General features: G+C 33.0%; 1 protein-coding gene across 1 annotated transcript in view; it reads right to left on the reverse strand.

Annotated features, from left to right (window-relative positions):
• LOC145292838 (thyrotropin-releasing hormone receptor-like) overlaps positions 1-20,841 on the reverse strand; it is a 504,617-nt gene extending 483,776 nt beyond the window's left edge. Inside the window, exons 1-2 of the mRNA XM_080138885.1 lie at positions 20,707-20,841; positions 5,353-5,437 (exon numbers count right to left, since the gene is read on the reverse strand). The gene's annotated coding sequence lies outside the window, so the exon portion shown is untranslated. The remainder of the gene's footprint in view (positions 1-5,352; positions 5,438-20,706) is intronic.
• Positions 20,842-24,073: the final 3,232 nt, after the last annotated feature.

Below are 24,073 nucleotides of genomic sequence, written 5' to 3' on the forward strand. Positions count from 1 at the left end.
CCCACTCTATATCTGTGCCTAAATCAAAACGCAGATTCCATGAACAAAGCTTCTTTCTTAGAACTGCACGCCTGTGGAACTCTGTTCCGTCTGCCTGCTTCCCTCCGGACTACAACTTGGATGTCTTCAAGTCCAATGTTAACAAATTCCTAATGAACCGCCCCCTTAAGTAAACATTTCAGCAAATCTCCACACTAACGTCATGTACTTGCAATAACCCTTATCCCTGAGTGGCTTCCGGGCCTTGATAAGTGGTGATCACTGTGTAAAAAAAAAAACAAAAAAACTTGTAGTTTTAGAACATTTTTATTAAAAATTAAGATATATTACTATTAATACATATGCTCAAATGTCAAAATCGTATTTGAATCTAAAATACTGTGGGTAAATAATAAAATATATTTCATATAAAAAACTTTTTTATTTATGACTTTTGGAATGCTCCTTCATGTTTATTTTACATGTATATGTATGTGTATGTATGTATAATAATGTATAATATATGTATGGATATGCGTATATGTGTGCGTCTACATGTGTATATTTGCATGCGTGTACACATGCATATGTATGTTGGCGTACATATATATGTATGCATGTGTTTATTTCCATGTGTATGTCGGGTGGTTAGAGCTCCAGTAAGCCATGGTGAAGGCAACCTCTCTAGAAGCAAATCTTTGATTTAAAACACCATATAACGGGAGACCAATACCCGAATTATACTGATCTGCAGTTTGACTTTTTGCTGGCTATCTTTCTCTTGTTTGTTGCTGGATGTCAACATTTTGAACAGAGAGAGAGAGAGAGAGAGAGAGAGAGAGAGAGAGAGATTTAGCTGTCGTAAAAAGCTAAAACTCTGTAACATGATCTTTTTATAGTACTCCCTCAGGCATTTGTCTATAAAAAATAGTCCTGTGGCGATGAAAAAGTTGTGACTCATGTAGGCCTGAAATGCTGGAAGCATGTAATAATTGATCTGCCATCATTATATGTATCTATGTATATATGTATGCATATGTGTATGTATGTTTATATATGTACATGTGTCTGTATATGTATGCATATCTATGTGTATATGTATTTACATATGTATGTGTGTATAAATGTTTGTGTGTGTATGTACATACGTATATAGATGTTTGCATGTATGTGTATATATGCATATATGTGTTTATGTGTATATACGCATATATGTGTTTATGTGTATATGTGCATATATGTGTGTAGTGTATGTGTATGTATGCATGTGTGCATGTATGTGTATGTATGTATATATATGTATGTGTATGTATGCATATGTATGTATGGGTATATGTGCATGTATGTGTGTATGTTTATGAATGCATATATATATGTGTATGCATATGTAGGTAAATGTATGTATATATGAATATAGTGGCATATGTGTACGTATATGTATGTGTATATGTATGTATATGTGTGTATGTATTTGTATATGTAGTGTGTGTATGTGTATGTATATGTATGCATATATGTATGCATGCATGTGTAGATGTATATGTATGTATATGTATTATGCATTGTTTATGTATATATGTGCGGATTTTTATAGATATGTATGTGTGTATGTGTATATATATTTGTATGCGTGTATGTATTTATATGCATGTATGCCAATGACATCTTGTGTATGTTTGCATGTGTGTATGTATATGTATGTATATATAAGTGTATTTATGTGTATTATGTAATGTGTATGTATGTACATATGTGTGTGATATGTATGTGTGTATGTGTATCGATGTGTATATATGTATGTATGCATGCATGTATATATATGTATGTATACCAATGATCGTCTTCAGTGTCATGTCTGCTTGAGCGTGTGAATTCGCCCATAGGACTATATAAGTCATTTTCGGGCTGATGGACTTTCAGTGTCTGAGGGAGTGGCACTCGTCTGACAAGACGTTGCAATCATAATATTTTATAAACCATTATCAATAAATTCCCCACTTTTCCTCTGTGCCTAAACTTAAATTCCACGAACAAAGCTTCTTTCTTATAACTGTTCACCTGCTATACTCTCTTCCGTTTCCTTGCTTTCCAGCTGATTAACAATATAGTTAAATTCAAGTCCAACGTAAACAAGTTCATGGTGAGACATCCTCTTAAGTAATCCAATATAATAAATTTCACTAATAACGATTACTATGATATTGTCCCATTGACTACCGTACACTCATTAACTCTTATCGTCGAGTGGCCTCTTGCCCTTGATTAGTGATGGCTGCTTTGTAAAAGAAAACGCAAATCTAAAGTCGAAATAAAGACAGCCGGACGCTGTTGTGTAGGTATATAAAACACCAGAGCGCCATGCAAAATTCTATGAGTTGTTTTTATTGCACTTTTAAATCACTACATGCTTGTGCACATACTTTGCAGACTTGTTGGGTAATTTTGTCGTTCTTTTTCTTTTTATGACTATGATGCTCAACACTGCAAAATCTCATGAATCATGATTTTAGTATCGCCTTTTCTAATTGCGCTGGCATTTTTATTCACGCCATTACATCACTGCAAATATTGCTCGCTGATTTGTTTTATTAGAATCAACAGTCATTTATAACGAGAAAATAAAATAACAGATACCATAAAAAATGTGCTGAACCGCAGTTAAAGAAAAATACATACGTACGGTTTCTCTGTCTTCGGTAAATACTGTTAGCTAAGAATCTGTTCCATCAGAAATATATCGATATCCATGTATATTGGAATAACTTGTTTATCTGACATCGGTGATAAACATTCGTAAAGCAGGTAAAAACATCAGAGAGGTTTTCTCCAGATTAACAGCTTGCCTCCTCATCTCTGTTGTTATTTCAACATTGATATTACCTATCTTTACAATTCCTCAACGGCATATTATAGACAAATAAAAAAAATACATTTAACGAATGTAAATTAATTTATATCAATTAACATGTTTTTAGTTTCAGAATATCCGAATAAATATATAATATACAATTACATGTAAACTATAACACAACATTTATATAATAAACACTTTACATCTGATTTTGTGCTATAGTAGTAAATATGTTGAAATTATGTAGATACTAAAATTATATATAATTATATATAATTATATATAATTATATATAATTATATATATATATATATATATATATATATATATATATACATATATATATATGCAGCTAATTCTACCCTATGCGACGAAGGCCATCAACTCCCCATATTTCCTCCTATAACACAGAACAAGCTAGGTAACATACAAATATCCGTGCATGAGGTCGCCAAGCTAATAAAAAACCTAGATTCCATGAAAGCAACTGGCCCTGATGGCATCCCATTTATAGTGTTAAAAAAGCTTCAACCAGAACTTGCTCCCATACTTACGAAACTATTTAAGCGCTGCCTTAAGGAGAAGTGCTTTCCGACCCCCTGAAGACCTCATCAGTTTGCCCTGTATTTAAGAATTCAGGTGATAAGTCATCTCCCTCTCAGTACAGACCAATAAGTCTTCTCTGTGTTATGAGTAAGTTGCTGGAATCAATATTAAATAGAGAAATAGTCAACCACCTCAGCAGGAATAATCTTCTTAGTGACACACAATATGGTTTCCGCTCTGCAAGATCTACCGCAGATGTGCTGACGGTTATATCCCACAGGATTAGTGAATCTCTTGACAAAGGCTTCCTTTCTAGGGCAATTGCTCTTGACATATCAAAGGCCTTTGACAAAGTATGGCATACGGGTCTATATCACAAGATTTCCAGCTACGGTATAACTGGAAATGTTTTCTCAATCATTAAATCATTTCTCTCCGATAGGCTCATAAGAGTAGTGGTAGATGGACAAAAATCGGAGGCCTGCAATATAAATGCTGGAGTCCCTCAGGGGTCAATACTGGGCCCAACTCTCTTCCTGATCTACATCAATGACCTCCCTAAACACATACTTAAATCATTCGTTGACATCTATGCTGATGACACGACCATCTACGGCAACACATCAAAGGCTGTAAATGACGAAGTTCTCTCGGATTCTCTCTCCTCTGATCTCGAGCGCGTGGTTCAGTGGGGGAAGATGTGGCTAGTTACCTTTAATGCATCCAAAACCAAACTCCTATCCTTACATCATCAACGCTCTGATCCCCAGCTGGCATCAATTGTGATGGATGGCTCTCGTCTGGGTGAGGCCCCGTGTTTTGACAAGCTTCTGGGTTTGACCTTTACTCCTGATCTGAAATGGAACACGTACATAAAGTCTGTTGCCAAGGTCGCTGGAAAGATGGTGGGATCCTTCTACCGCTCCAGAAGATATCTCACTACTGATGCAATTCTCTATCTATATAAAAGCCAAGTACGTCCAAGGATGGAATACTGTTGCCATATCTGGGCAGGAGCTGTCAAAAACAGCCTATCATGCCTTGACAGAGTACAAAATAGACTTCGTGGTTTAGTGGGGGATGCGCTTTTCTCTACCCTGCAACCCCTCTCTCACAGAAGAGACGTTGCGAGCCTATCCTTGTTTTATCGTTATTTTCATGGCAGATGCTCGTCTGAACTCCAATCTCTGGTCCCCCCTCGCCAATCTTTCACGAAAAACACCCGTCTAGCTGAATCCACTGTGAAAAATTTTCCCCACTCTATATCTGTGCCTAAATTAAAACGCGGATTTCATGAGCAAAGCTTCTTTCTTAGAACTGCACGCCTGTGGAACTCTGTTCCGTCTGCCTGCTTCCCTCCGGACTACAACTTGGATGTCTTCAAGTCTAATGTTAACAAATTCCTAATGAACCGCCCCCCCCTAATTAAACACTTCATCAAATCTCCTCACTAACGTAATGTACTTGCAATAACCCTTATCCCTGAATGGCTTCCGGGCCTTGATAAGTGGTGATCACTGTGTAAAAAAGAAATATATATATATATATATATATATATATATATATATATATATATATATATGATCCGGGTAGATTTTAGCTTTAAGAAGTTATAGTATTTTAATTTTTAGTTCTTAGTTGGAAAATTATTTTGTCAATAAAGCATTTCATCTGCAATCGCGGACAAACATCCTTTGTCGAACTAACATCTAACATTTTCAGGGATCATCAGGTGGTACCATGAAATATTGTTACCTGGATTTATATATATATATATATATATATATATATATATATATATATATATATATATGTAGTAGAGATTTAGAAGGCTATCACGATGCGAAGAATGAGATATAGTCGGTGTTGAGAGAAAACGAAAACAAGAAGCGATTTACAAATCAATAAGTACATACATGTATGTCTCTCTATATATACATATATTTATTCAGTTGTATTAAGTATAAATGCCTTACTTGTTGTGTCTGTAGCATATCCATTATATTTCGTGAAAAATTCCCATTTTCAAATGGTAGATGTCACAGTTCGATTCAAAGCATGCTGGATGAAGCAAAAAAAAAAGAATTAAACTGCTGTGTGGAGCATCGCTGCAAATGTAAGGAGGACGATTTATATGTATAGCGTGTTTTAAGTTATTAACATAATGTTGTGGTTGTTAGATTTTTCTTTTTTGTTCCTGTATATATATATATATATATATATATATATATATATATATATATATAGCCATATATCTTTTTTCTAGCTTATACTTGTTGTTTTTGCATGATCTTTATTTTATTTTGTATCTTCTATATCTATTTCGTTGTATTTTTTCTACTGCTATGTATTATTAATTCATTTGTTTAATTTATTTATGCCGTTGCTTGTTCAGTGGAATGACCTGGTCTATATAGGTCAAGCGAGACGCTCGCTGACTGGCATGGGTTAACTATTGAACAAGAGATAGAGAATGAGTATGTGAAAGAGGACAGGGGTGTGCGCGATGGGATGCTCTTGACCTACATTTGGGGTGTTTGGGTTAGCGGATGTGGTTATTAGGGATATAAAGATATATGGGAATAGCGGGAAGTGTGTTGACTTTTCACACATACACACACACACACACATATATATATATATATATATATATATATATATATATATATATACACGCGCACCCACATACACGTGTACAAGAATATATACTCACATGCATGCGCATGTGCATACGTACGCCTACACACTTACATACACATACGCACACAGGTGCATACGTGATGCAACAGTGCTTGTTAACGCAGATAGAGGGGAGAGTAATTATTGATGGTGGGTTAGGGCTAGGCTTAAATACTTGGAGGGAGTTATACAAAGTTCGTTTACAGATGATGATAGACAACACACATATTTCTTAAAGTTGTAATGACGACGACGAAGACATTTTTACAAAATATATGAAAGTATTTTTATTCCTACTAGCTGGTGTTGATAATGGTCAGGGATTTAAGCATTTACAATTAAATTGTCTTATCTATCCCCCGTCTCTCGCCTCCAAGAGGGCGTCAGCTCTCAGTCTCCGAGTCGACTGTCCTCTAAGTCGCTCTCTGACTCCCTAACTGACTCGAACCCATTTCAATATATTGGAATTCCCTTTCTTCTATGACGTCAGAGGCGTAGCCAAACAATGTGACTCACTCACGTTTCAAATTACACGTGCGCTTTGCACATGCATCCACACGTCTCTGGCAACAAAGAACTTCTTAAATGAATTGTTGTTATTTATTACCTTATTATTGCATCATTATTTCTAAACTGCATTGTGCATATCTAACTCTGGCATAAATAATATTTAGTTATTTCCCCGCAAAAATTACAATCGTTCTACAATCCTAGCATTTCAATATGTATTCCTTTTTTAACTTTTCTTACTGCGTTTGATTCTACCCTTTTCTAAATATCATTTTCAAACTTATCTAGTTTGCTCTTTTAATTACTGGAGTTTGTCCCTTTTCATGTAACAAACATGCAAACACAAACGTACATATACATATACATATGCTTACATATACATACAAAATATATACATATACACATACAAATATATACAGACATATACATATACCCATATATATATGTATATATACTTACATACGCACACATACATATGTGTGCTTACGCATATACTCATATTAGCAAACAAATATGCCAATTCACATAAATACACATGCATAATATAAAGTGAGTGGGCAAGTAGAAATACAAAAGCTAAATATGAATAAATAATATAAATAAATATAGAGAAATGGATATACGAAATATGAGTAATAATATAATAGACACAACAATAAAAAATAGTGCAAACAGACGGTTAAGTTTGACGAAAATAATAGTAATAATAATAAAAAGTAATAATAATAGTAATTATGAAAATGATATATGTAACTGCTGATAAAAAAAGATGTATGAACACATTAAATTCAATATAGAAAAAAGACTAGTAAATACATACTTATTATACATATATCTAGGGAATTGTATAAATTCATTGTATATATATATATATATATATATATATATATATATATATATATATTGCATCCACGTACAGTGCTGGTTCGTTGTATAACAACTCAAAAGTGCGGCTAGACGTACACCTTTTCACAGCTTTCACCATCGGACCACGAATCAGTGCGGTAAATATTTCTTCTCGAGTGTGTAATCAATCCACACACGCCCCTCGCAATAATGCTCTAACCATCAGCTTATTTACAAGCAAATTAATAGTGGGCTTCGCTTAATAGCTAAAATACGCGTCGGGTGAAAATATATTTACAAAGTGCTCAACCCAAAGGGTGGGGGGACTTTAAATATATATATATATATAATATGCTTAAATATGATTTTCTAACTTTTGCAGAGTTCATATTAATTGTTATAGAGTAAATTAACTTTTAACTATTGTATTGTATCTATTATAATATAAATGATTTCAAAAGTGAAAAATAAGTTCGGTGCTATTAGCATGAATTGAAACCAAAGAATTGAGCGCTCCAGCCGTTATTTAGCGTATCAACTTTCGTCTTTAGTGTTGGAGCTATCGCCAGATTGGTAAAAAAGGCTAAAAATTTATCGGCTTTAATCTAAAATATATACGTACGCATACTCAAAAGTTATTCAATTTATTTTGTCTAGGTACACCGGTTTTTAAAATTTGGGCTGATTAGCAGTTATTTTTACAGGCTGAAAATTAAATCGAAAGTGTTCGCGAGGTCAATGCACTCTATATATCAAGGTTCAAGCCTGTAGTCCAAATATTTAGAGAGAAGTCTGGTAGATACATTTCGCACATTCACCAACAAGGATATATATATATATATATATATATATATATATATATATATATATATATATATATATATATACCTACTTCATTTACACACATAAAATTAATATACAAAAGTATAAATTTATGCATAAACTTTAAGTATTTACTTCAAAAGTGCTCAATACGTATATAGAGCTAGTTAGTAATTTATAAAATATATATGGCGATTAAGCTACACTGAATATTCGGCGTTTCATCCACTCTAAATGTCCAATGTCTAACAAAAAGCGTAGTTTATCAGGCAACAATATTTGCGAAAGAAAACCCGAATAACAAGAAATATTACGTAGGCATGACTTCCTTAGATTTCAAAACCCGATACTATGACCACAAAAGTACATTCAACAATAAAAAAGCACCGTATAAAAACAACACCAGTGAATAAATACTGGGCACTCAAAGAAAGCGGACATTCGCCGGTAGTCGAATGGAAAATAATAAGACAAGCTACCACGTGTAGGCATTTAGACGACCCATGTAGATTATGCCTTCATGAAAAATTTGCTATCCTGTACTTTAAAGAACCCCAAAATCTATTAAACTGTAGAAGAGAAATAGCAAATAACTGTGTTCACAAAATAAAACTTACTCTAGGATAGCGATACAAAATAGTTTTAAAACTAACAAAAACAATAGAAAATAAACAAATAAATAAATTAAATAAACATGAATATACATAAACGATCACACATATATGTATGTATATATATATATGTATATATATATATATGCATAGATGTATATACACATACGTATATTTATATATGAACTAACAAAAAAAAGAAGAAAATATCTGCCTTAAACCACCAACATAGTTTTAAAACAGACCCTTTGTTCGATAAAATGCATGCCCATTGGCTGATAGGAAGGGGCGCAGTGGATACTAGAAAGCTGATTGGCTAACTAAATCCTCAATAGAAGAGGACCATATAAAAACGATAAACAACCACAGAATTCGCGCATAAGCCTGAGGAATCCTAGAGTCGATGAAACGCCGAATATTCAGTGTAGCTTAATCGCCATATATATTTTATAAATTACTATATATATACATATACACACACACACATATATATATTTATATATATATATATATATATATATATATATATATACAGAAAGAAAGAGAGAGCAGGAGCTACATAGATTGATAGATAGGTAATCGATACAGAAACATGCCAGTGTGTTAAGACGTTTTGATGCCAAATGCTATGCAATCGTGTACAATGCACAAACTTTGCAGAATAAGAATTAAGCGTAATATTTAAATGAAACCAGTCATCGAATAAAAAATATATAAAACTTTTAAGGGGTATGCAAATTAGTTTACCATCATTAAGTCGTTCACATATCTATGACTGAGTATATTAAGTAGTTCGTTTCAATATTTCACAAATAGATTAAGTAAGAAGAGATTTTTTGAATATGCTACCAGCTCTTTTAAGTGCAATTCTTCAAATGACTCTTACCCTTGGTTCATTGGGTATATTTGCTTGATAGTTTTTGTTATTCTTTTTTAAGAGTCTCGTGGTGTTTATAATTACTGGAATGATGTATATTTTCCTAAAATTCCAGTATCACTTTATTTTATACAAAAAACCTTGGTTTTCATCATTCTTTTACTCTAAGCTTTGTTTATCCCAGTGTCATTGGGGCCACAAATACATACTAATGGTGCTGGCCATCCTTATTATTCCCATATCATTATGTTCAGTTCAATAGTTTCTATTTAACTAGGTAACTAGCTCTAGGAATTGCGTATTGATGGATTATGATTTATTTCCAACTCTTCTTTCTGCTGTATGTTCTAAACACTTGCTGCGTTCGATATCGAGCATTTTACAGATCGTCCTGTGGAGATATTTACAGACTCCATTGTTTCGCATTGCATAATAGCCCTCTTCTCGCAGAATTTGTCAGGTGATTCACACTCTCTAATTCAGCATAGAATAATCTACATTTGTCATTAATGAGACTCTGCTTAAAAGTATTGGTCATCAACGTTTAGCCTTAGCATGAGGTTATAACTTTCATCTGGTCATATTAGAACGAGCTAGTCACTAGAGAGTTCTTTATCTATTTTGTTCTGAGTGAATCAACCCAGAAAATATTCGGCGCGCTTTTGGTTGGCTCATTCTTTCAGTTTTTTGATATGAAAGTTCTTGGTGTATCTTTAACGACTCTTTTGAACTTAATTTCTGATTCTGTCTCAATTATAAGATATTTTTGTTGAAAATGTTTGGCAGTTTTGTGACAAGGGTTGTTCTGCTGGCGCTTGTTTCGTGATATGGGTGCATTGTTTTGAGGTTTAGATTTTGGGAACTCATCAAATATTGTCCCGCGCTCATAATACTGTAACAATGTTGATAGCTAATTTCTGAGATATTTTTCCTGCTTCTCTTTGCAGATAAAACTTAAGCGGACACTTGTTTCTGTACCTTCTTTTGTACTGTCAACTTATCTGCATCTAATGTCAAATCTGTTTACGCCGCTTTGTGCCAAACCTGTATGTTATCACTGGCAATGCTAGTTCGTTAATTGAAATCATCTTGTTTTGTTTGTAAGCACTGTTTTACAGATTATCCTTACACGGCGTATTAATTGACAACCATTTTATTATTGTCTTGCCATACTTAATTGAATCGTTCTCTTCTGTACGAAGGTATTTACCATTTTCCTGCTTTTCAGGACTTAGTGTAAATATTTACATCAAGGAGTATGTTATCCGTTTGAAGCTTTCTTCCAAGCTCTGATAGAGCACTCGATATATTGTCTAAACTAAATTTACCTCCAATACTTTTGGAGAGATTTTCTATGACCTGCAAGAATCGACTTGTAAACATCTTAGTTTGCATACAGCTTGGGGTCATCCATGAGAAGTAGTTAGTTGAATTTTTTCTTAAGGTCTTTTTTTTAACTCTGGTTAAGATGATAAGCACTCTGGCTTTTATTTAATATTAGATTAGTGCAAAATGAATGTCGTTTTTGACATAAAGTTAAACATTAAAAAAACGTCAAAAACACGACGCTATTTTTGCATCAACCTAATAGTTCGCCTAACGGTTATGTATATATATGCTTACTCCTTGGCAGATTCATATTGTGAACTTGACGTAAGGGATGTTTACAGTTGTCATGGTTGCTGGCCTAATTTTTATATGTACAGCCAATATTTCTTTGAATACTAAATAGAATTTATATACATTAAAGCACCGCAGTAATATAAATCTATTTAAGCCATGAACCTTGTCGTTGGGCCATATCAGAGGTCGTAGTCAATTATTTATAGCGTTTTTGGTAACTTCTCTAATGCTCTTTTATTAACTTTGTGTTGTTTTATCTTGTTACTATCCCACATGGTTCCGGTCTGATTGGTAAGTCTAGATTCGTTCAAGGGAGGTAATTAATCTATCTTATTGATTCTTTAATCTTTGTCCTTTTTTTATTTTAGTTAAGGGGAGGTAATTCGTGATTCTTTGTTTTCCCTATTATATTATATTTTATTATTTATCTTTTTAATTTTTTATACGTTTTTATATATGTATATTTATTTATTTTATGTATTATATATATTTTCCCGCTTATATTTTGATTAATTAATCAGTATCACATATGCTGCTATATGTATATATATATATATATATATATATATATATGTATATATATATATATACACATATATATATATATATATATATATATATATTTGGGTTTATGGTATTCTATTATATAGCCATACATTTCTTAATATTTTTATACTTACAATAGCCTAAATATCTATTTTCACTTTTACTAAATTATTTCATGCGTTAAATTGGCTGCATTTAGAATACTCTGGAAGCCCAACGTAAGAGGGACGAGTTAATGCTAAACTGTAAATAATGTTAGGCTCTCGTCAGTCATGTTGTTCTCTGTTTGAGCAAAGAGCGGGGCTCATTTATTGTTTATAATGATGTTCATTTTTATTTCACTATAGCTTATCCCTATTTCTGTATATTTTATTTTATTTTAATATCAATTCTCTAATTAATATTTGTAATTAATGTGATTTTAGTAAATGCACATTGTCCTATTCTGTTTCTAATTGGCATGGTATTTTGATTAATCAATGACTATCCCATATACTGTTATTTCATTTTATCTTTGGTAACTATTATCTGGTATTAGGTTCTAATGGCTCTTATATAAGCTATTTAACTTCTAGGTCTTTTTATTTTTATTTAATTTATATATATATACATATATACATATATATATATTTAGGTTTATGGTATTCTATAATGTAGCTCTAAATTATTTTTATACTAAATATAGCCTAAATGTCTATTTTCATTTTTTACTAAATTAAATTATTTTATGTGTTAAATTGACTGTGTTTAGAATAATCTTGAAGAAATTCCTTTAGGTAGGGTCCTCATTAGTTGTTTGGTCCTCCCAGTTTATTAGGAGCGCTTATCTCCTACGTACACAGGCTTTAACGGTTTCACTGCGGATGTTAAAACAGCCCTTCTGGGGGGTCATTATAATGTGGTATTTCTCCCCATCACAAAGGGGGCATCGTTTTGAGGCTGGTGAGTATGCCGATCTTCTCTCTATGATCTTCATTTAATGCTGAATGGTGTTTCATTGTCTTTTAGTTACCATACTCGGGCGGCTACTGCTGTCTTTATCCTTGTTTTTTTCCGTGAAGGAACTGTTGTGTATGTAATATCTCCGCTTAAACGTCCCTTGTGTCATACCTAGGCATATTTCTGGTGTATCGCTAGCCTGATGTGTGAGTGTCGCTTCATATACGAGGGATTGTGTGTTCAAACTATTTTCAACCTTTGCAACTGAGTTATAATATAAGTAAAGTAGTCCTATAACTTAACTGTATAGATTATAATTGATGCAAATGAGGTGGATTTTGTTTTGGAACAAATGTAACCACTATGTAACATAATAACTTAACGAGCACAACAGTTTGCATAGGACTTTTATATACATCCCATATTTTACGGTAATCTGCAATAAAGAATTTGGATTAATATTTGTTTCTATGTAGTTTTGTTTTTTTCTTCATTTTTATTATTCTTTTAATATCTTTATATACATTTTGTTTCTTTACCTACTCTACTCCTGACCCGGATATTAGTAAGCTGTATGTTATATATTATATTTTTGTTATTTGTTTTCGATCCGCTTCCGGCTTTTATTATTTTTGTACGCTTGAGTTTTATTAAGCCTTACGCGTGTGTGCATGCATTTGTGTGTACCATTGATTATTGATGTGGAAGGTTAGATTCCGTTAACGAATATATATACAAGCATATGTAGTGTTGTAAGGTTGTAGGGTTGAATATGTATGTGCTCGCTTACATACGTGTTTATACGCGCATCTATGTCTGTGTATATGTGGCTGAGAGTTCGTTAGAGAGGATGAGAAAGCTGAAGTTAAAAAAAAGACGCAATCAAAGTTAATCGAATAAGAAGCATGATGCGAGCAAGCGATGTGCGCAGAATGCAAATTATCTCAGTTGAATACCAATTGAAAATATTTTTACCTTCTCTTAAACGACTGATCGTTATTCACAAAACGAAAAACGAACAGCTCATCAAAGTGAAATAAGACGAAAAACAACTAAAAGTAAAAAAAAAAAATACGTTTTTTATATTACCCTCGGCGTGCAGCAATACTTAATCATAGGTCTGTCTACAAAACTTGCTGGCAATTTGAAAGAGCCTATGTCAAACAGCAATGAATGCAGGATAAAACTCGAAACATATAAGATAATAAATTTATTTCGACCTTCATCGGCTTCTGGTTTGCATTGCACACTATTTATATTTGCTCTAAATCGAGTTAGGCTAAAGGGAAGTTTATTTCGTACACAGAAAAAAAAATATTTTCGATCCTCGAAAACATAAGTGCACAAGAGTATAATCGTCGTTTGTAATTATCTTTTCATGATACCATCAAGTACAGAATTCTGTACGGTTACATGTAGTATGTATGTTTATCGTTCTGCAATAATCTCTCCGGTTCTTTTTTTTTTTATTAAAAATCAACATTACACAGAAGTATGCACACATGCACATCGCTGATTACATTTGGAAATAAGCTTCTTAGTATCTAATTATATATCAAAATATAATACCATATTAATTATTAAATCCTTAAAAACTGAGTGCATTTCTGTGTGTAATTGCATTTGTCACAAAGATGTGTTTGCACTCGACGAGCTTTCGAATAGGTCCAACACCTTCCCCCATCAAGAACAAACTTAAAAAACAGCAATTGAGAAATAATAGATAAAAATAAAGAGAAAGGGTAAAATAATTACACTGATAGAATATATAGGATTAGACCAGATATTAAGGTATTTAAAGCAAAAGGCCTGAAACGTAAAATGAGAAAGAAAATCCACGAAAAGTATCCAGGAAAAAGAAGGAAACGTATATTTAAAAAAAAAGAAAAGAGGAGAAAGAAACTATTGACAGGGGAAAAGATTACATTATCTAGTTTACATTGACTTTTTATTCTATGAATAAACTTTCATAATAAATGTGTACGAATGATCGTCCAGCGCTTTGCGGTATAAAATAAAGGTACGAGGAGAAAGAACAAATTAATGTTTTCAAAAATGATAACTAAAAGAAGTTCACTGCAATTATCAAAATATGTCGGTTAGTATGCAAGTCTCAAAGACCTTTTCCTCACAACTTGCTCTGAGCTATGTTCATCTTCTATTCTGTCCCCACTGGGATCTTCCAACTACTCTGTTGTATCAGTTAAGATATAAAACGAAATGTAATAAGACCTCAAACGTACTTCTCCATTTTACAGTATATCGATACTCTATGGTTGAATGGGATAGCTTCCGTACATTTATATCAGATCTACCTCTGCATTCCAGGTTTAAACAAGATGTGTCCTCTATAGTATCAGACCTGACGGTATGGTTAATTGACCGTTTCATAACCTCGAAAAATTCCAGCAAAAACCTTACAGCTAGCCGTGGTTCACTCCGGAATGTGCTTTTGTCATTACGTACAGAAATCACTTTTTCCATTGCTTCGAATGTAACAGATGCACTGAGACTAAAGACGGTTTCAAGACTGCTAGCGACCTCTGTAAAAGAGTAATGAAGAATGCCAGAGAGCTGTATGCTGAGTTCGTCAGGTCCAAAGTGACTGAGCAGCGACTTGGTTCCCACCAGTTTTGGAAAATAGCAAACAGGATCCTGAACAAAAGTGTGTGCTTTATCGCAACTATTATCAATGGACCTGGGATAATCTCGTCAGTAACAGACAAAGCCAAACACCTCGCCAAGAACTTTTCAGCTAATTCTACCCTATGCGACGAAGGCCGCCCTCCCCCCTATTTTCTCCTGTTTCAGAAAACACACTATGCGATATACAAATATTACAAATATGAAGTTACTAAGCTAATTAAGAACGTTGATTTCACTAAAGCAACTGACGGCATTTCAATTATAGTGCTCCAAAAGCTTAAATCAGAACTAGTCCCAATACTTACAAAGTTTGTAATCGTTGTCTTAAGGCGCATTGCTTCTGAACACCCTGGTAAATGTCATCAGTATGCTCTGTATTTAAGAATTCAGGTTATCGATCATCTCCCTCTCAGTACCTACCAATAAGTCTCTTGAGAGGCATGAGTAAGTTACTGGAATCTGTGTTAAATAGAGAAGTAGTTAACCACCTCAGCAAAATAACCATCTTGATGACATGCAGTATGGTTTCCGTTCTGCTAGATTTACAGCAGAATGCTTACGGTTATATCTTATAGTATTGCATGATCGCTTAGGGGAGCGATTAAGACTCCTTTAAACCCTGAATAAGGTCGGGTAAATATGCTGAGATTTTCTGTTAAACGTTGATTGAATCCCGGACAGCGGCGGGTGACCTATTAAAAGGGATGAATTTATTGTGTTTTGTAAAAACCGACATATATATATAATTGCTTGAGGAATTTGACAGGAAATGTGAGATTGATGTACATATGTAAAAACCTGCAATTTTCGTGAATTAAATTTTAAGTAGTCTTGAACCCTCCGTGTTTGTCTTCCTTTTTGGCTTGCATGCAAAGATAATTCATTTTTAGCGGAAATCGACACGAAGCCTTCGACATTGAGAATTCATGTTGAGTGCTCCCGGCGAAAGACGATCAACGGCCAGTGCAGTTCAACAGGGTCAAAATCATCTGCTGCCCTGGGTCGGAGGCTAACATGTGGTGCCGAGACCAGGATGACCCTGAACGAGAAGGAGCTTCTTACATTGGTTACCGCGAAAAAAAGACAAAAAAGAGAGTACAACGAAAAAGAGACATATATATATATATATATATATATATATATATATATATATATATATATATATATAAGAGAGTGAGAGAGAGAGAAAGAGAAAGAGAGAAGAGAGAAAAATACAGAAAGAAAAAATCAACGGAACACATATTTGAAAATAAAAGATCGCGAAAGACTGAGAACAAAAAGCAAAAAACAAAAGGAAGGAAAACAATAAAATAGACAGTGAAAAAGAAATTTGTCTTTCTATTGGAGAAAACCGCGGATTCGATAAGAGAAAGACAAAAGCAACCGAGGTAGAACAGAAAGACATAAACAGTTGACCGGGTAAGGCAATTTCTTTTTTGTTCTCTTCTTAGCTTATTTTATTTATTAATCTTTTATCCTCAATTTGTGATATATAAAGAGTTGAGAAAATTAATTATTTTCATTTGAATAGCCATTTCAAAATGGGAGGGTAATTTAAAAAAAACTTGTCTAGAATATTATATTCAATTTATTGAAAAGAGTATAAAATTTCACATTGAACCTGAAAATATCGTAAGAATTGAACGATTAGCAAAATTTTGATAGATTTTTAAATTTTAAAAATTGAAAAAAAATTAACTCGTAAAATTCGATTGATTTTATTACGTAAAAAAACATGGCTGCATGAACGCGCGCAGGCACTTTGTAAACACTGTTTTTTTTAATAAAAATAATCTTTCTGTTATTGTTAAACAACTTTAATAGTTTATTTTTGAAGTATATTCCATAACGAAAATAAAAAACCCACTTTAAAAAGAGAAAGTACGAAATTGTTTATATTTTATTCGCAGTTTTTTGTTAGGGGTATCAAAAATTCCCCCAAAATTCTGACACACCTATTCATGTGTGTAAATGATTAGTAGATTTCTTTCGCATTGCCTCTTCAGTGATCAATTTGATTTATGAGAATTTATCATTATTTGTAAAAAGAGGTCTTTTATATTGACTGTTCCTTAGTCTTTTGTCATAGCTTTTCATGTTTTTGGATACATGTTCACCTCCATCTGTAAGTTTTTAGTATTAAAGTTTTCTATATAATTATTATTTATGCAAATAGTACTTGACGAGTATATCGACTGATATGTGCAGGAAAATTTATAAATTAAGTTTTGTAGATTTTTTTAATCAACATAGTAGGAATATATTATGGCAAAATCAAATTAATCAACCTTTGTTTTTTTACACTAAATATTTTATTGTCATATACATTTCTTTATTTGAGGATAACACCCAGGTAATATGATATTGAATTGTTCTAATAAACATAAACTTGCAAATATTTTAACAAAATTACTCATCATTGTCAATGACATATTATATTCCTTTAAGCCTTTCCCAATTTATGTAGTTTACCTTCTTTTAAATTATATATAAATTTAAGGTATTAAAACGAACACTTATTTGAAAATACATCATTTGTAATCAAAATACAAGAAAACTTTCTAATCAACTAATATAAAAATTAAAAAGTAAACTATGCAAGGTTACATTATAAAAATTGTTATATAACAACAAGCAGTAATCTTAAATCTGTTTTAAGTGTACGATAGAGAGAGAGACAGAGAGAGAGAGAGAGAAAGTAGTAAGAGGGAAACGTTTATGTTGTTTTGTCTTTTTTTTAATTTCCAAGTTTAACTGACTATGCAAAGTCACGTTAACCTATATCTTGGGGTGAGTGTATGTTATTGTGGGGATATTTCCTGATAAATTTGGAAATAACTGGGCCGGTTATTTAGAAATTGTACACACATGTATTTTATGTTTCTAGGAGCGTCCTTAAATAGGTTGTGTATCGACATGCGTTTTAAAAAATCGAAAATCGATAATCGGACAACATACGATTAAAGAAGAATCTACTCGATTTTGACCAAATTAACACCGTTATACAAAGAAATATCAAAAGTTCATTACAGAAATTTTATCACAGTATTGGGTATAAGGGGTTTTCGTATTAAATCAACAACGTTTTTTTATTAGACAACTACATTCAAATTTAGAGCGCAATTGGACTATTTTTATATAGTCAGATCTATATAACTGGTGTATATAACAATTGTAACGTCTATATAATTTCTGGTCGCACTTTTGTCAAACGCGTGCACAATTATATACATCTTAATTCGTAATCTTGGTTTTTAAATTCATAACAACACACAATCATTTAAATCAAAACAATACAATTTATTTACACTCATCGACTCGAGGCAGACATTAGAGAGAGTCCAAACGGAATGTGTTTTGGTCGGTGGTGGGTGTGTAGGCGGTGTAGAGTCTATGTCGGGCGACTCAGAAATGTCACTGCTCGGCAGCTATCGACTGTGTCTCTCTCTCGTTCTACTTCTCTATGCTTTGCTCTCTAATATTGTCATTCTTTAATATTTGGAATGTTCGTTGTCTTCGGTTGATATTCCGATCCAGCTTAGAATGTAGGACTTGTTCTCATTTTATCTTATTTTCCAGAACCCCCACCTCTCGATCGGAATCTAGGTTGACGTCATCATTTAGCAATCGGCCGATATCTGAAAGGTGCGTGTGTGCAGATACATTCGATATTTTCTGGTGTCGCCTGGTCCAATATTAAACATTCTGACAATCGCCTTTTGCATGTTACACGATGATTAAATCCATTATATAAAACTATGAAATCAATAGGTTGTAATATACAAAGCAATGTAGAGTACGCTATTTTCGGTACCCAGCAGTGATTCCTGACTAAAGTAGGCAATTAATCGATTCGATTGAAACTTCGGCGATGTCATTGATTTTGATACAATAAAAGTATTCGGAAATGTGAAACCTTCGTTGATCATTAGTTACATCAGGTGATTCTTTTACTTATATTATATAACTACACGATTTCAAAAGACAGTTTTATAAATAAATTGAACAGGTTACGGATTCCGAATTCGAAGATGAAAAACTAAAAATGACAAGAAGTACAGGTAAAATTCTGACTTGATTACAGATAATGATAAAGTAACCAAAGGATATCGATTTCTAAATCAATAAATGTTTAGATATGTTATTAAAATATAATAAACTAAATGACCTTTAATGTATTTTCACCTTAAACTTTTGCTCCAAATATTATTTGAATCTCTCCTGACACACAAAAATGCCAATCTATAGAAATCGCACATTTGTATGGAATTACTTTAAAGGACTGTGTTTGAAAATGACAATATTTAGAGATGTTTCTCAGGAATTTAACAATTCAAAACATTAATATATTTATAAAATCTTGTGTCAAAATATTACCAATAATGGTACCATATGGGAATATAACTATGACGAAACTACATTAAAAACGCGATGGTTTTATGCATCACGGCGTAATATTGAAATAAAGATACATTCAACAAAATCATTTCATGTATATATATATATGTTTAACGCAATGCTATATTGTCATTCTCTGTGCACATTCATCAAAGCGCAAACACTTCCAAAACACACAACTTCAATAGTTCGAAAAATTATAGATGCAATTTATTTGGAATCTTAATTTTATCTGAGGTGTCATAGAGGACATAAATATCAGTCAATTTTTAAGGGAGATTTTTATATCATTGGAATTAACTTCGATTTGAATTATAATTTTGTAAGAATCAAAGTAAAGAATATTTGCATAGAGGATGGAAATCCTTTTTGACAAAGAGAGGTTATTATAAAGAAAGAATAAAAAAAAAATCCACGGCCATTGTAACGCTTCTATATTATTGTGCATGCATCCTTTGCTATAAAAGTAATAAGTAATGGTTACGAGTCTCAATAAAATCTTATCAAGTGTTACGCTGAGTAATTCCTTATTATATTATTTTTGACAATATTTTTGTCTTTTGAAGTCATGGATACAATCTAAAATTAAAGCAACTCTTTTATTTTAATTATTAATAGACAGTTTTGAATGAATACCCAACCGATAAACTGGTATATTTTATTTAGATATTTATGTCTACTGAAATATTTATCGTATTTACAATATAAACAAATAGAAAATAATACTTTCAAACTAACGTGAGCTGAGAAATATCGCTGTAACAATATATTGATGTCCAACCGGTAAGGAAAGGGAGTTATACAGAAGTCTGACAAAAATTTGATAGACTTACAGTTCTTATCATTCTGGTCCATGCATGCGGTAGATGTTGTCGTTGTTTGTTGTTGTACCCAGGACACCGCCAACTCCTATAATCATATTGAGCAAGCCTCAGTCGTAAAAATAAAATAAACTAGCAGCGAGGGTAAAAATTACAAAAAAAAGTAGACGCAGTAGTCAGCCCGGGTAAAGAGATATGAAAACAGTATTAGGGGGGCATGTAGGCTCGAATCTGTAAAGTGAAGGATGAAAGGAAGAAGAAAATATCAATCTATTTAGCTGTCGGGAGAGAGGGAGAGAAAGAGAGAAAGAGAAAGAAAGAAAGAGAGAGTTTGTAAGTTTTGACGGACTAAATTCCTTGTTTTTCTAATAAAGAAAAAACAGGAAATACTTTATTGGACAGTTTTAAATGCGGAAACATTAAAAAAAAACGAAAATGTGTTACATTATTTTTGTGTTGCTATATAGTAGTTAATGCCTTTTAGTCGATCTAATCTGCAGTTTAAGTAACTGGTGTTTCCGTAAGTAGCGTGTTGACATATATCGTATAACTGTGAAAAAAAGAAATGTTTTGTGTCGTTTCATCTCTCTCTCTCTCTCACTTGTTCGTAACCGTTCTTGACTCTCTCTCTCTCTCTCTCTCTCTCTCTCTCTATCTATCTATCTATCTATGTATCGCTCGGTTCGATACTGTGGTCGAATGTAAAGAAAACATATAAATCTCTCTCTGTCTCCATGTGTCTGTCTCTCTCACCCTGTCTGTTTCTCTCTCTCTTTTGGTAAGCAGATTTAGAGAGAAGGAAAGAGATAGGGAGAGAGTGAGTAAGAGAGAAGCAATTAATTTCGAGCGGCTAAGTTAAGAAAGCGCTTTATTTTATGTAGAACGCTGGCATCGTGTATCTGTAGAAGCTATATTGGATAGTCTCGTGGCGGTTCCTTTTAATTTGAAGAATTGTAATCTGGATCGGTCTGATATAAGCCAATGAGAATAGCTGATATGTTTTCAGGGAGAATTTATTATATTTTTGAATCGGCGAACGGGAATTTAACGGTTGTGCTACGAGTTTATGAATTAGTTACGGAGGGTGAAACTACAGTATCCATACCCTGTGTATAACAACCTGCAGTTTTTACTGGGTTCGGTGGTAGGACTTTATTAATAGGGGGAATTCGGAACTACTTCCTTTGTAGCTTAATGCGATAGTGTTGCTGTAGTATCTCGGATGTAATCATAGACTTTATTTAATTACCTTAATGTGTAAGGAAAGTCTTTCAAAGCCACATAAGATAGTGACTAATAGGCTAGACCTAATAAATTTGTATTTGGCAGATGTTGTTTTAACCTACGGTATTTTAGTCCAGACGGAAATTTCTGCAATCAAATTATTATATATAAGAAAAATTGATTTACCCCCAAATACTTTAAGACTGCATTCATATTAAGCAACCGAAATTTCGATTGAATCAAATCAACTCTTTGCAAAACTTGGTTAAGTCACAATTTAACATTATATTTTTATTATAATTTTCCATTCTGCAATAATATATTACTCGCACAAACTAACTTTTTGTAACGCTCGTATACACTCATATTTATATCAATAAACACACACAGATACACATATATAGACACACACATACACACGCACACACACACACATATATATATATATATATATATATTAGCATATTATGTAATACTTGTTACTTTCCCTGTATGTTCAGATGTGTCATCCGTTTCTAATATAACATTTCTTTTCAAAAGCAACATTTATCAATTCACCAAACTAGTAAAACAAAACTCAGTATTAAATACATCGTCTTTAATAAGATATGGAGCTTGGAGCAGAACTTACAAAAAATAAAAAGATCCGGAACTAACATAAACTTCGAGGCAAATTTTTCACCCACTTCCGCGTTTCCAATCGGCGGTGAGCGAACAAATTCGCTGCATAAAAGACAACACCTGAACAAATATCTTGACGTGGACTCTCACGCTGCAAGCGATGCTTGAACACACAAGGGGTCGCGTAGTGTAAATCTTGCTATGCATATAAGCGCATAGATATCAAAAGAACAGTAAAGCCGGAAGCAACGACATACGAAGAAGATTCTTGTAAATTTCGAATCTGACTTTACTAGTCAAACGTGTAAGGAAACATATCGACCGCGTATGCATATATATAATTTACTTGTTTCCGTCCGTTCTGATTATATTTAGTAATTCGCATATGTGAGTTTAGATAAAAAACATTGCTTATAATTTTAGTTTTATTTCTGAAATGGTCTCGGGCATATTTCTGTTTCAGGTCAACATTAGATTATATCGTTCTTAGCTTTTTCTCCTGTTCATATTTTGAGACGTGTTCTATAAAGATCGCAACATTATACGAAGTATTTCATAGTTTAAATAGAATCTAAATAAACTGTGCATCCTATAAATGTCCTTGCTTATAATACTACTTCTATTTCTTACTGTAAATATTTAATTTAAAAGTAGAAATATTATAATGTGTAGTTTTGTTTCTTCTTTTAACTGTAATCGATTTTTCAGTCAATATACAATTACTGTAAAACTTGATAATTTTTATGTATCACAGATTTTTTTATGGCTTGTTATCCTATAGTAAATTGTTATTAGTGAGAAAAGCCGTTTTGTAAATTCTAAGAAATAGTTGCAAATAATATTATCTATCATAATGAAAGTTTAAGTTTCATTATCATAAATATCGACTCTATGCTTTCCCAATTTAAATAAATATTTATTTTCTCATCTGCCACCAAAAGGCAAATATGTTCTTCAGTGGAAAGGGATAGAAACAAATCTCTGTTTATAACCCGATCAAATTCATTTGTTCCTAGTGAGCATTCAATAAAATGCAAAATCATAAAGTATTACTTTGTTTGGAACGAAATATAGTGGGAGTAGGATCAGCATAGACACAGGAATCAGCTGATCAGCGGCTTGGTTCCCACCAGTTTTGGCAAATAACAAATAGGATCCTGAACAGAAGTGTGCGTTCTATCTCAACCATTATCAATGAACCAGAGGTCATCTCGTCAGCGTCAGACAAGGCCAAACTATTTGCAATTAAATTTGCAGCTAATTCTACCTTATGCGACGAAGGCCATCAACTTCCCATATTTCCTTCTATAACACAGAACAAGCTAGGTAACATACAAATATCCGTGCATGAGGTCGCCAAGCTAATAAAGAACCTAGATTCCAGTAAAGCAACTGGCCCTGATGACATCCCAATTATAGTGTTAAAAAAGCTTCAACCAGAACTTGCTCCCATACTTACGAAACTATTTAAGCGCTGCCTTAAGGAGAAGTGCTTTCCGACTCCCTGGAAGACCTCATCAGTTTGCCCCGTATT

The sequence above is a fragment of the Euprymna scolopes genome, chromosome 14 (assembly GCF_053919585.1).
Source record: "Euprymna scolopes isolate OS-2025 chromosome 14, ASM5391958v1, whole genome shotgun sequence".
Lineage (NCBI taxonomy): Eukaryota > Metazoa > Mollusca > Cephalopoda > Sepiida > Sepiolidae > Euprymna > Euprymna scolopes.